Here is a 12,013-nt window from a genome sequence, read left to right as displayed (position 1 = left end):
TAGATAGAAATAATGACATAAAATTCTATTATAGTTAACATATGCATGCAAAATAAAAAGTTAGGTTAAAAGTGTATGATGTAAAACTTTAAAGTTAATAAAAATTACACTGTAATAATGACATTTTTGAAATGCATATCTTTTTTGTCTTGAGATAATAAATTGAGATGGACTTTTTTAGAACGTTTAAATATTATAACAAGCTACCACCTCGCTAGCGAGAAACTAGGGAGGGGAGCAACGAAATTACAAAGGATTTACTAACCAATCGTTCCAATCTATACAAACTTTTCCTCTATACATGATCCAGTTAAAAGAAAACTATCGAATAGAGTCAAATAAATCATGTTTCTTCATCTTTGTCACGGCAAAAAGATAAGAGTTCAGATATCTCCATAACATTCGATTAGAGGCCACAACAATTGAAAAAAGTCTATCTTTACTCCATGAAAAAGCTCGCTATGTTTGAAACCTAGTAATCCATCCGGCAAAATGAGGTAACATGATGTCCACCCATAATCTCAATATCCTCCACATATCAACCGCTATATCACACGTAAATAGAACATGGTTTAAAGATTCTACTCGGTATGACCAAAACAGACACCCAATGTCATTAATATCCATGCCCCGAGCCAAGATATTAAGACGCGTAGGCAACCTGTCTAATGCGACCCTTGATGATGCAGCAGAAGGTGTACGAAATAGTATTATTTTTATTACGAAATACGTTACAAATTACACAAGTTTTATATATTTATTTACGGATGGGATTTACCTAAACCTTGCTACAACACTATAGGCAGCGTACCTAATCGTAGAGTAGTGTAGTTTTTAGTAAGTCCGGTTCGTTCCACAGGGAGCTGGTGATACGTACTATATTTTTATAAAACTATATTGTACATATATATATATATATATATATATATATATATATATATATATATATATATATATATATATATATATATATATATAAGTATTATTATTATTATAAAAGGAGGGTTTTACCGTTTAATGACCGGTTTGTCGATTTTAAATAAAGCGTAAAGATAAATGACGATAATATAAATGACAGAATTTAAATTGCGATAAAGTAAATTGCAGTAATTAAAATGACAATAAATAAATGTACGATGAAATATGAAATAAAAGTGATGTGCGTAGAGGTGTATACAAAATAGTTATATTTTTGCTACAAAATACTATTAAATACGATACAATTTTACACAAGTTATTTATTTATTTATAGAGTGGATATACCTTAACCTTGCTACAACACTTATAGGCAGTGTACCTAATGGTACAGTAGTGTAGTTTTTAGTAAGTCCGGTTCGTTCCACAGGGATCTTAGCCAAGTTTAACGCTATATTTTTAAAACTATGATTGTAAAAATACAAAAATATATATAAGTAGTATTATTATTATAAAAGGGGGTTTTTACCGTTTAATGACCGGTTTGTCAATTTTTAAAACTTTAGTCGCAGTTAAAACCTAATGTAAAATATTAAAAATAAATATAACTTAATTTTAAGCATAAAGTAAATAACGATAATGAAATTGCGATAAATAAAAGTGCGATAAAATAAAATTGCGATAAAAAGTATGATAATTTAAATGACAATAAATTAAAGTGCGATAATTAAAAGTGCAATTAAATATGAAATAAAAGAATTATGCTTATTTAAACTTCCGTAATCATGATGTTTGACGTGTTGATTTTTAATTTATTCCCATGGGTTAATTGTCGTTTCTCCTGGATTATTCAATATGTCCATACGGATTTGTCCATAATAGTCCATCAGTCAAAATCATAAAATGCGGAAGTCTTCGTCAAATTATTCTTATTCTCGAAGTCAAATATTCCAACTAATTGGGGATTCGAATTGTAACAAGGTCTTAATACTTTGTTTAATGAATACACCAGGTTATCGACTGCATGTAAACCAAGGTTTTAATACTTTGTTAACAATTACACCAATTACCCTTGAATGTAATCTACCCCTGTTTCAACAAGTCTATTAACTATTAATCCAGTTCCGTGTCCGGTAAAATGAACAATTATTGGTATTTATAGATATCCCGCCCACCGTACCCAGTCAAGCGTATGTGGTTATATATAAATACGTCAAATTATAAGTCTATATATTAAATTAACGAGGTATCATTTAGTTAATATAAAGCCCATTAATAGCCCATAGTCTAATTTCCACAAGTGTCGTTCTTTTATCCAAACCCCAATTATGGTCCAAAGCCCAATTACCAAATTTTAATATTTAATCCAATATCACGATTACTTCGACATTAAATAAGCATAATAATAACTTAGCTATGAGACATTAAATTAAAAAGGTTGAACATAACTTACAATGATTAAAAATAGCGTAGCGTTACACGGATAGAATTTCGACTTATACCCTTACAACATTCGCTAACATACCCTTATTATTAGAATTTAAAATTAAAATTAAAATTAAGATAATATATATATATATATATATATATATATACATATATATATATATATATATATATATATATATATATATATATATATATATATATATATATATATATATATATATATATATATACGTTGAGTGAATGAAGAAGAAAAAGATGGTGTAATCGATCACCAAACTGCGAATTTATAGGGGTGTGGCCACAAAAAGTGGCTCATGCGATCGCATGGATATTAAGCCTACAGGCCATGCGATCGCATGGAGGTAGGTACCAGCTCACATTGCTTTGTTTTCTTTCTTGCCGACGGTTTTTATAAATAAATATAATATATAAACAATTTTAAGAATTATTTAAATATTATATTATATTTATGTGCATAGTTGACTTGTAATTTTTAGTCCGTTGCGTCGAGCGTTGAGAGTTGACACTGGTCCCGGTTCCGGATTTTCGAACGTCCTTGCGTACAATTTAATATCTTGTATTTTGCATTTTGCGTCTTGTACTCTTGTAATTTTGAGACGTTTCTTATCAATAATTTGAACCACTTTGATTGTACTTTGTACTTTTGAGCTTTTTGGTCATTTGCGTATTCAATTCGTCGAATCTGTCTTTTGTCTTCACCTTTTATTATTTAAACAATATTACTTGTAAATAGAACAATTGCAACTAAAAGCTTGTCTTTCTTGAGGGATAATGCTATGAAATATATGTTCGTTTTTAGCATTATCAAAAAGTATTATGCTTATTTAAACTTCTGTAATCATGATGTTTGACGTTTTGATTTTAATTTATTACCCTGGGTTAATTGTCCTTTGTCCTGGATTATTTGATACCTATTTGGTTTTTGTCCATAATAGTCCATCGGTCATAATTATAAAATGCTCGTCAAATTAACCTTATTCCATAAGTCAAATATTCCAACTAATTAGGGATTCGAACTGTAACAAGGTTTTAATACTTTGTTAACAATTACACCAATTACTCTTGTATGTAATCCACCCCTGTTATAATTAGTCCATGATACATTAATTTATTCACCTGGCCATAATGAATAATAAATTACCCAATCCAATTGTTTAAATTAAATGATTTGTAAAAGATGTCGTATAAACGTCACTAAATAGGACATGCAAAATCATTTAATAATTATTAGATTAACTAATTTGAAAATAGGTTCGACAGATTCCAATGAGTTGTCATTTAATTAGATAATACCCCTATCTATTAATAGTCCATAGTCCAATGTTCACAAGTGTCGGTCTTTTGTCCAAACCCAAATTATGGTACAAAATCCAATAACCCCATCTTAATATTTAGCCCAACATCATAATTACTTCAGCTCAAATAAGCATAATAATAACTTAGTTACGAGACATTAATATAAAAAGGAAGAACATAGCTTACATTGATTATTTATCGCGTAGCGTTACCCGGATAGAACTTCGACTTTAAAACCCGTAAAACATTTCTTACAATAACCCAACTAAACCATAATTTATGATTAATCTTACTTAAACTTAATTATAAATATAAATATAATTATAAATATTACAGAGGAAAGAAAGAAAATAAGTGTGAAGTGTCATTCGCAGAAAATGTTGCCTTTTATAGGACCTGACCAAGATTCAATGGCCATGCGATCGCATGGCTGTGATGCCCAATTTCCATGCGATCGCATGGAGGGCTGCTCCAGCTCACACTCCTTTGTACACTAGCTTGCCGACACTTTTAAATATATATATAATATATATAAATTTTTATATAATTATATATATATTATATTATATTTATGTGCATAATATAATTATATTATATATATATATATATAAATTTTTATATAATTATATATATTATATTATATAATTATATATATAATTATATATATATATTATATTATATATATATATATTATATTATATTATATATAATATATATATATATAATATATATAAATTTTTATATAATTATATATAATATATATAAATTTTTATATTATATTATATTTATGTGCATAGTTGTCTTGTAATTTTAGGTCCGTTGACTCGCGCGTTGATGCTCGGTTCATGTCTCGGTTCCGGATTTTCGAACGCCTTTTCGTACGCGGAGATATCTTGTACTTTGCGTTTCGCGACTTGTACTCTTGTCATTTTTAGACGTTTCTCATCAGTATTTTGAACCACTTGAATTATATCTTGTATATTTGAGCTTTTTGGTCATTTGCGTCTTCAAATCGTCATTTTTGTCTTTCGTCTTCGCACTTATTTAATATAAATGATTATTACATAAAAATAGAACAATTGTAACTAAAAGCTTTACATATTGGGATGATATTGCGCCTAAATATATGTTCATTTGGAGCACTATCAAATATCCCCACACTTGAACGTTGCTTGTCCTCAAGCAATACAGAACTTGAAATTAAATCACACTTCACTCGAATCACTTTTTTTTATTCTCACACTATATACATCAGTGATTTTGATACATTGGTATGAACAATGATAGTAACGATGTGGTTTACAGTCCCACATGACTATGAAAATTTAGATCCTTTAAGAAAATTGGATCTTTATGAAAACATTTGATCTTTTGAAAATTCATTCTAGCTTTTACCCTAGATAAGTTTTTCGGAATAACCCTTCACCGGTGTTTGCAAAATGTTTTTGTGGGTTTTGTGAGTTTCAGATTTTCAAATTTTAGCTCAAAACTTACGGTTTTGTGCCACCCACTTGCTAACCTTGTATTAGGAAAGTACACGTCCAGTATACTTGTTCCGTTTATTACCTTTCGGTAAACTACCGTCCGGTTGTAAAGGAAAGCGATGAACAAGCAACTGTTAAGGCAATGTCTAATGACATGCAAATAATTATGGTCAAAAACATGTCGGATGCAATTACTATCCTTTGTAGGAGCAATAGTAAAGATCACCCTATAGTTTTTTGGTCTGGCACAAGGTCCTGTCTTCGACCATGCTATGCAACCACCGTTCTTACGGTTGACACCCGATTTAGTTCAGGTGACCTAATGAATTCCGGTGAATTCTTAGGATTTTACGTTCAATGGTAATGAACGCATTGAAAATAGGTTTTCAGAAAACAAATCGGTTTTAATTTGATCAAAATATTTTCTCGTTCAAGCTCGAGTTTAGATATCATTGAATTCCATGAGTTTGTAATCCTCAATCTTTAAAGTCAATCTCAAGGATTGTGTAATATCAGTCTTAAAAGCTGATTTTTAATCTTTAAGGAGATTATCCTTTATGGGGGTCTGATTCATTTGTCTTATCAAGTTAATTTGTACGGTGCCCTCCCTATTTTATGAGACAGATCCTCTCATGGTTAAGATAAGTCTGACCACTTGGCGACCCTGTTTGATGCTGAGGTCCGTGGATTTCCTGCTGATTTTAGTGATGACTTTTCTAGATTTTTCGTCAACCTACAGCTGGTCTGGACGACAACTTCCTGACCTAAATCAAAAAGCGTGTGTGTGTTTTTCGGAAGACTTTACTTCCTTTTAATGATAGAATTGATTCATCGTGTAGATCCATCTTTCTTTCAAATATATTACTGTAAATCGGGTAAAACTGTTAATTTTATCCAAAACAAAAGCACCTGCAATAACTTTACAGAAACATGTGATAGATAGTTTTTAATTGAATAACTTGGTACATTCTCCTCACACTTGGCTTTTATTTATTTATTTTTTTGCCTTTTTATTCTCTTATATTCCATTTTAAATGAATTCTAGCGTTTTGGGTTGTTTCTCAATTTATGTCCTTTCCGAGGTAACAATAATTTCAGTATTATCACCTAGTTTTATCGTTCATAAATATGTATAAACATGATTTTGAATTCATTTAGTTAAAAATTTTTCAAATTTTCATAAAATTTGGCAATTAAACCAAGTGTAAACCCGAGAGAATTTATAACCCTTCCCCACATTTGAGATCATGTAATGCTCTCATTTGCATGAAATCAGACTATAATTATAAATTCATGAGGGTGAAAAGTGTAGAAAAGTGATTAAAAATACCCAGTTTGTAATTACTAAGCTCGTCGAATGATAGATGGCGCGCCTCATCGTTCATTCTTTTTGTTGTTTTATCACACATTTTTTTTCCTTAAAAAACGGTTGCTTTTCTGAACTGTTTGCTAATCTTTGAAAATGCGTTGTTTTACCCTGTTTAGTATATAACATAAAATACAAACATATATATACATATTTTTGAAGTTTGGTATATAACCCCACGTTCATATAATATTTTTGGCATACTTTAGATCAATAATATTAAAATAATGATAACAAAATTTTTCGCCCCGTCCTTAGGTAAAGTAATTTCGGTTCCATGACCTTGTCTTTAACTTACGACGAATTTTAGAAATCATTTTTTTTTAAACTTAATGAAATAAAGTAAATTTTGTTTTTAAATTTCACACAAAACTTAAATTTAAAAAGCATATTAATTTCATACAAAACCTACAAAACAAAAATTCAGAATGGAGGGAGAAAACTAGTTTTTTAGTGCCTGCTAGTAGAAAAGACCAACCGGATTCCATTTTCGAAAACTACACGAGAACAGAACAACTAACTCTAGACAGCATTTTATTTTTAGAACATTTGAATCTCCCCACACTTAGGTAGCTGTGGTGTCGAAATTGTGATTAACTTCATCATCAATTTCTTTTGGACCATAATCAACTTGCATATCTGTGACTTTTGCTTTAAGCCATTGGTCGGATTCCTGTGTAATATCCACAAATTCAACTAGTTTCGCCTTTTTTTAGGCGATAGATTGGATACTAATCGGTTATATAACTTAAAGTTCCCCTTGGTTCTAGCATCGCGAATCCATTTAATAAGTTTCTTCATTGAACTGTTAATAGCGGGGTCATTTAATTTCGTATCAACAACGGGGTTCTTTGTTATCAAGTCATCATTAGGTGTTACTTCATCTTCCCTACACTTAGGCATTTTATTATTGTTAAGCACTACCGTTGGAGTTGGTAAAACAATGTGGTTTTTACCAATCGTTTTTGTTGGTTCAACGGTTTTGGTTGGTGGAGATTTAGACTTTCGAATCACAAAGGTGACAGATTTGTCACCATCACTAAGTGTCATTCTACCCTCTCTTACATCAAATAACGCCCCGGTGAACGCTAAGAATGGTCGACCTAAAATTAGAGGAATGTTTGAGTCCTCTTCTATGTCAATGACAATAAATTCGACTAGAATGGTTAAATTACCTACTTGAACGGGTAGGTTGTCAGCAATTCCAACTGGGTGCTTAATAGTTTTATCAAGGAGTCGAACACTCATTTCCGTTGGACTTAACTCACCTACTCCTAATATCTTATATAATGAAAGAGGCATAACACTCACACTCGCACCTAAATCTGCTAGTGCATCATACATGACACAATCACTAAGTAGACAAGGAACAATAAATTCACCCGGATCACCCAACCTTGGTGGAAGTTTTGGTGGAACTGTATTCACCGGGTTTATTTTTACGGTTTTTGCTTCTTGCACTTTCTTATTCTTCTTCTTCTTTCCAAAGGTATCACAAATTTTATTACCTATTACTTGCTCATACTCAACTCCTTTTCTTGGAAACGGGATGGGTGGTATGTATGGTGCCACCACTGGCTTTACATACTCGGGTGGTTGTGGTGGTGTAACTTCTTCATCGTTACTCACATCTAAAACCTTCCCATTATCTGGTGCTGGTTTTTCAGAATTTGTTGACACCATATTAACATTCTCATTCCGAGGATTTACTTCAGTATTATTCGGTAGCTTTCCTTGTTCCCTCTCACTCATCATGCTAGTAAGAGTACCTACGTGTTTTTCTAGATTCAAAATGGAAGCTTGTTGAATTCTTAATGACTGATCAAACCTCTCATTTGTTTAGGTTTGAGTTGCAATAAATTGTGTTCGAGATTCAACTAGCTTTTGTACCATTTCTTCCAGATTTGACTTTTTCTCTTCGGTTTGTTTTGGTGGTTTATACAAGCTAGGTCTTTGTTGATTGAAAGTGTTGTTTTGAGTTGGTTGGTTATTCGGACCTAGTTGGTTATATGAGTTATTGTTGGGTCCATTTGGATTGTAAAGAATGTTTTGATTTCGATTAAAGTTTGGCATTAGCGGTTGATAATTATTTTGATAATTATTTCCCGGCCTTTGGTTCATATAGGAAATATTCTCACATTGTTCCATTGTTTGCTCAATGTGAAAATCTTTCGTTAAGTGTGGTCCACCGCATTGCTCACAACTGATTCGTATTGCGTGAATATCTTTAGTTATCTTTTCCATTCGTCTCTCGAAAGCATCTATTTTTGCGAAAACGGAATCAAAGTCATGGCTAGAATCGGCTCTAGCCGCTTTAGATGAACGAAAAATATCTTTTTCTTGGTGCCACTCATGTGAGTGGGATGTTGTGTTATCAATAATCTTGTGAGCTTCGGTAGCGGTTTTCTTCATAATGGAACCACCGGCTGCTGTGTCGATGTCTTTTCGTGTAGCAACGTCGACACCTTGGTAGAATATTTGTACTATTTGATAAGTGTCTAAACCGTGCTGAGGACATCCTTTCAACAACTTTCCAAATCTTGTCCACGCCTCATATAATGTTTCATTTGACTTTTGCGCGAACGTAACAATTTCTCCTTGAAGTCTCACGGCTTTAGATGCCGGAAAGAATCTTTTAAGAAATTTTTCAACTAAGACATCCCATGTGTCAATCGCTCCTTCGGGTAACGATTCTAACCAATCTTTGGCTTCTCCCTTTAAAGTTCAGGGAAACAACATGAGATAGATTTGTTCATCCTCAACTTCTCTGATTTTGAATAGAGTACAGATCCTATTAAAGGTTCAAAGATGTTCGTTTGGATCTTCTTTTGGTGTACCACTATATTGGCATTGATTAGTTACCATGTGTAGGATTTGTCCTTTGATTTCATAATCTGACGCATTAACATCTGGCTGAATAATGGCTTGACCTTGACCAGTGCGTGTAGCTCTCATTCGGTCTTCCATACTTTGAGGTTCCGTTATTTCCATATTTGAATGTGTTGAATCTGAATCACTAGAAGATTCTGATTTAACCTTTATTTCTTCTACAATCTCCGGATGAATGATTGGTTCTTCAGGACCATGAAATTGTCCTTGAATATCTTCTGGTTGCTCAATTGTGAGGTCAGTTTTAAAAAATGGATTATCGGGATTTTGAGTTGGAGTACTTGGATTACTAGATGATGATTCTAAAGAAAAATTAATGGCGACAATATTGGCTAGATGTCTTGATCGAGTTACGGGCGGTGAACGTATGAAAGGTGGTGAACGTTTTGCTCGGTGCATTCACTGAATATCATATTAGTTATAATGATAAAAATTATTAAAGTTATCAAATTAATAGAGTTTTACTGATTTTGCCCACGTTTCGAATAGCCAATAGATGCAGCAGGTAGCCAGGACCCTTTAATTCGGAAGCCCACAACTCGCCACTAACAAATCCAACTATTACTACGAACCAGAAAATTTAGATGTCTATTGATTTAATCGCTTAAAATAATTTTTTCGTCGAAATTTAAAGAAGATAAAAATCTATGTACTAAAAACTAGGGGGTAGAAATGAAAAAGAAAAAGCAATGCGTCGAAAAACGTCGAAAAATAAAAATAAGAAAGAAAAACGTCGAAACTTAAAAGTCTAAAAACTAAATCTAAAAAGTTGCTCCTCCTAAAGGTATTAAAACTTAAAAGGAATTCTATATCCAAAACGGCAATAACTTAAAAGACACTAAAATATATAAACGGCGTCGCAAAATTCTAAAGTGCCTAAATCTTAATTCTAAAGAAAAAACACTTAAGGGATTTTACGGCAAAACTTAAAGATCTTGAAATACTACGGCAAAATACTAAACTTAAAACTATATATTACGAACGATAAATATTACGAAATAAATAAAAATACGAATTATAACTAAAATGATAAAAATACAAATTTTATAAAAATATTATTTTTATATTATATTTTATAAAAGGATTAAACTATAAATATAAAAACTTAATTAAAACTAAATCTATTAAAACTAAAACTAATTAATATTAAATTAAAACCCTAATTAATAATAAATACATTATATTAAAAACCCTAACTGTCGGCTGAGGATACTGCTCCAGTCAAATCACTCCATGCGATCGCATGGAGTTCAAGGCTTCTGCCCATGTGATCGCATGGGTTCGAAGTCCAGTTCAGCTATTGGGCTGCTACAGTGTTCGGCCCTGTTTTTTTTCTTTTTATTTTGATTTTTGTTTTCTGATTTATAAAATATTTATATAAAATATAAAAAAACTTATATTTAAAATAAAAATATTTTTTAATTTTTTTATAAACAAAATTCTTAACAAATATATAGATTTTTAAACACTTATATATATATATATATATATATATATATATATATATATATATATATATATATATATATATATATATATATATATATATATATATATATATATTTGTTTATAATTTTTTTATTACAAAATATTTTTACAAAATTAGAGATAAGAAATATAGCGTAAAAATATAGTGTTTCGCTGATTCCCTGGCAGCGGCGCCAAAAACTTGATGATGCAATGGAGGGTGTACGAAATAGTATTATTTTTATTACGAAATACGTTACAAATTACACAAGTTTTATATATTTATTTACGAATGAGATTTACCTAAACCTTGCTACAACACTATAGGCAGTGTACCTAATCGTAGAGTAGTGTAGTTTTTAGTAAGTCCGGTTCGTTTCACAGGGAGCTGGTGATACGTACTATATTTTTTATAAAACTATATTGTACAAAATATAAACATATATATAAGTATTATTATTATAAAAGGGGGGTTTTACCGTTTAATGACCGGTTTGTCAATTTTAAATAAAGCATAAAGATAAATGATGATAATATAAATGACAGAATTTAAATTGTGATAAAGTAAATTGCAGTAATTAAAATGACAATAAATAAAGGTACGATGAAATATGAAATAAAAGTATTATGCTTATTTAAACTTCTGTAATCATGATGTTTGACGTTTTAATTTTAATTTATTACCCTGGGTTAATTGTCCTTTGTCCTGGATTATTTGATACCTATTTGGCTTTTGTCCATAATAGTCCATGGGTCATAATTATAAAATGCTCGTCAAATTAACCTTATTCCCGAAGTAAAATATTCCAACTAATTAGGGATTCGAACTGTAACAAGGTTTTAATACTTTGTTAACAATTACACCAATTACCCTTAGTTACTTGGTTTGAATTAAAAATATAGAATTCCAGTATAAACAATTGAGGCAAAATCCCTTATATGTCTTAATTATAATAACTAACACAAGTATATTTATGTATTGCCAACATAAGCTAATAGTTTAAGATATAGTGTTTTCATCCTAAGTGATAATGCTAAAAATGAACATATATTTCATAGCATTATCCCTCAAGAAAGACAAGCTTTTAGTTGCAACTGTTCTATTTACAAGTGATATTCTTTTAAA

General features: G+C 30.9%; 1 non-coding gene across 1 annotated transcript; it reads left to right on the top strand.

Annotated features, from left to right (window-relative positions):
- The first annotated feature begins 9,031 nt into the window (after positions 1-9,031).
- LOC139856394 (small nucleolar RNA R71) lies at positions 9,032-9,138 on the top strand. Its single transcript, XR_011761877.1, has one exon. It is a non-coding gene; the product is annotated as a small nucleolar RNA R71 (small nucleolar RNA).
- The last annotated feature ends 2,875 nt before the right edge of the window (positions 9,139-12,013 follow it).

This window comes from Rutidosis leptorrhynchoides, chromosome 6 (assembly GCF_046630445.1).
Source record: "Rutidosis leptorrhynchoides isolate AG116_Rl617_1_P2 chromosome 6, CSIRO_AGI_Rlap_v1, whole genome shotgun sequence".
Taxonomy (NCBI): domain Eukaryota; kingdom Viridiplantae; phylum Streptophyta; class Magnoliopsida; order Asterales; family Asteraceae; genus Rutidosis; species Rutidosis leptorrhynchoides.
Note: the sequence above shows the minus strand (reverse complement) of the source record. Positions and strands in the feature narration are given on the sequence as shown.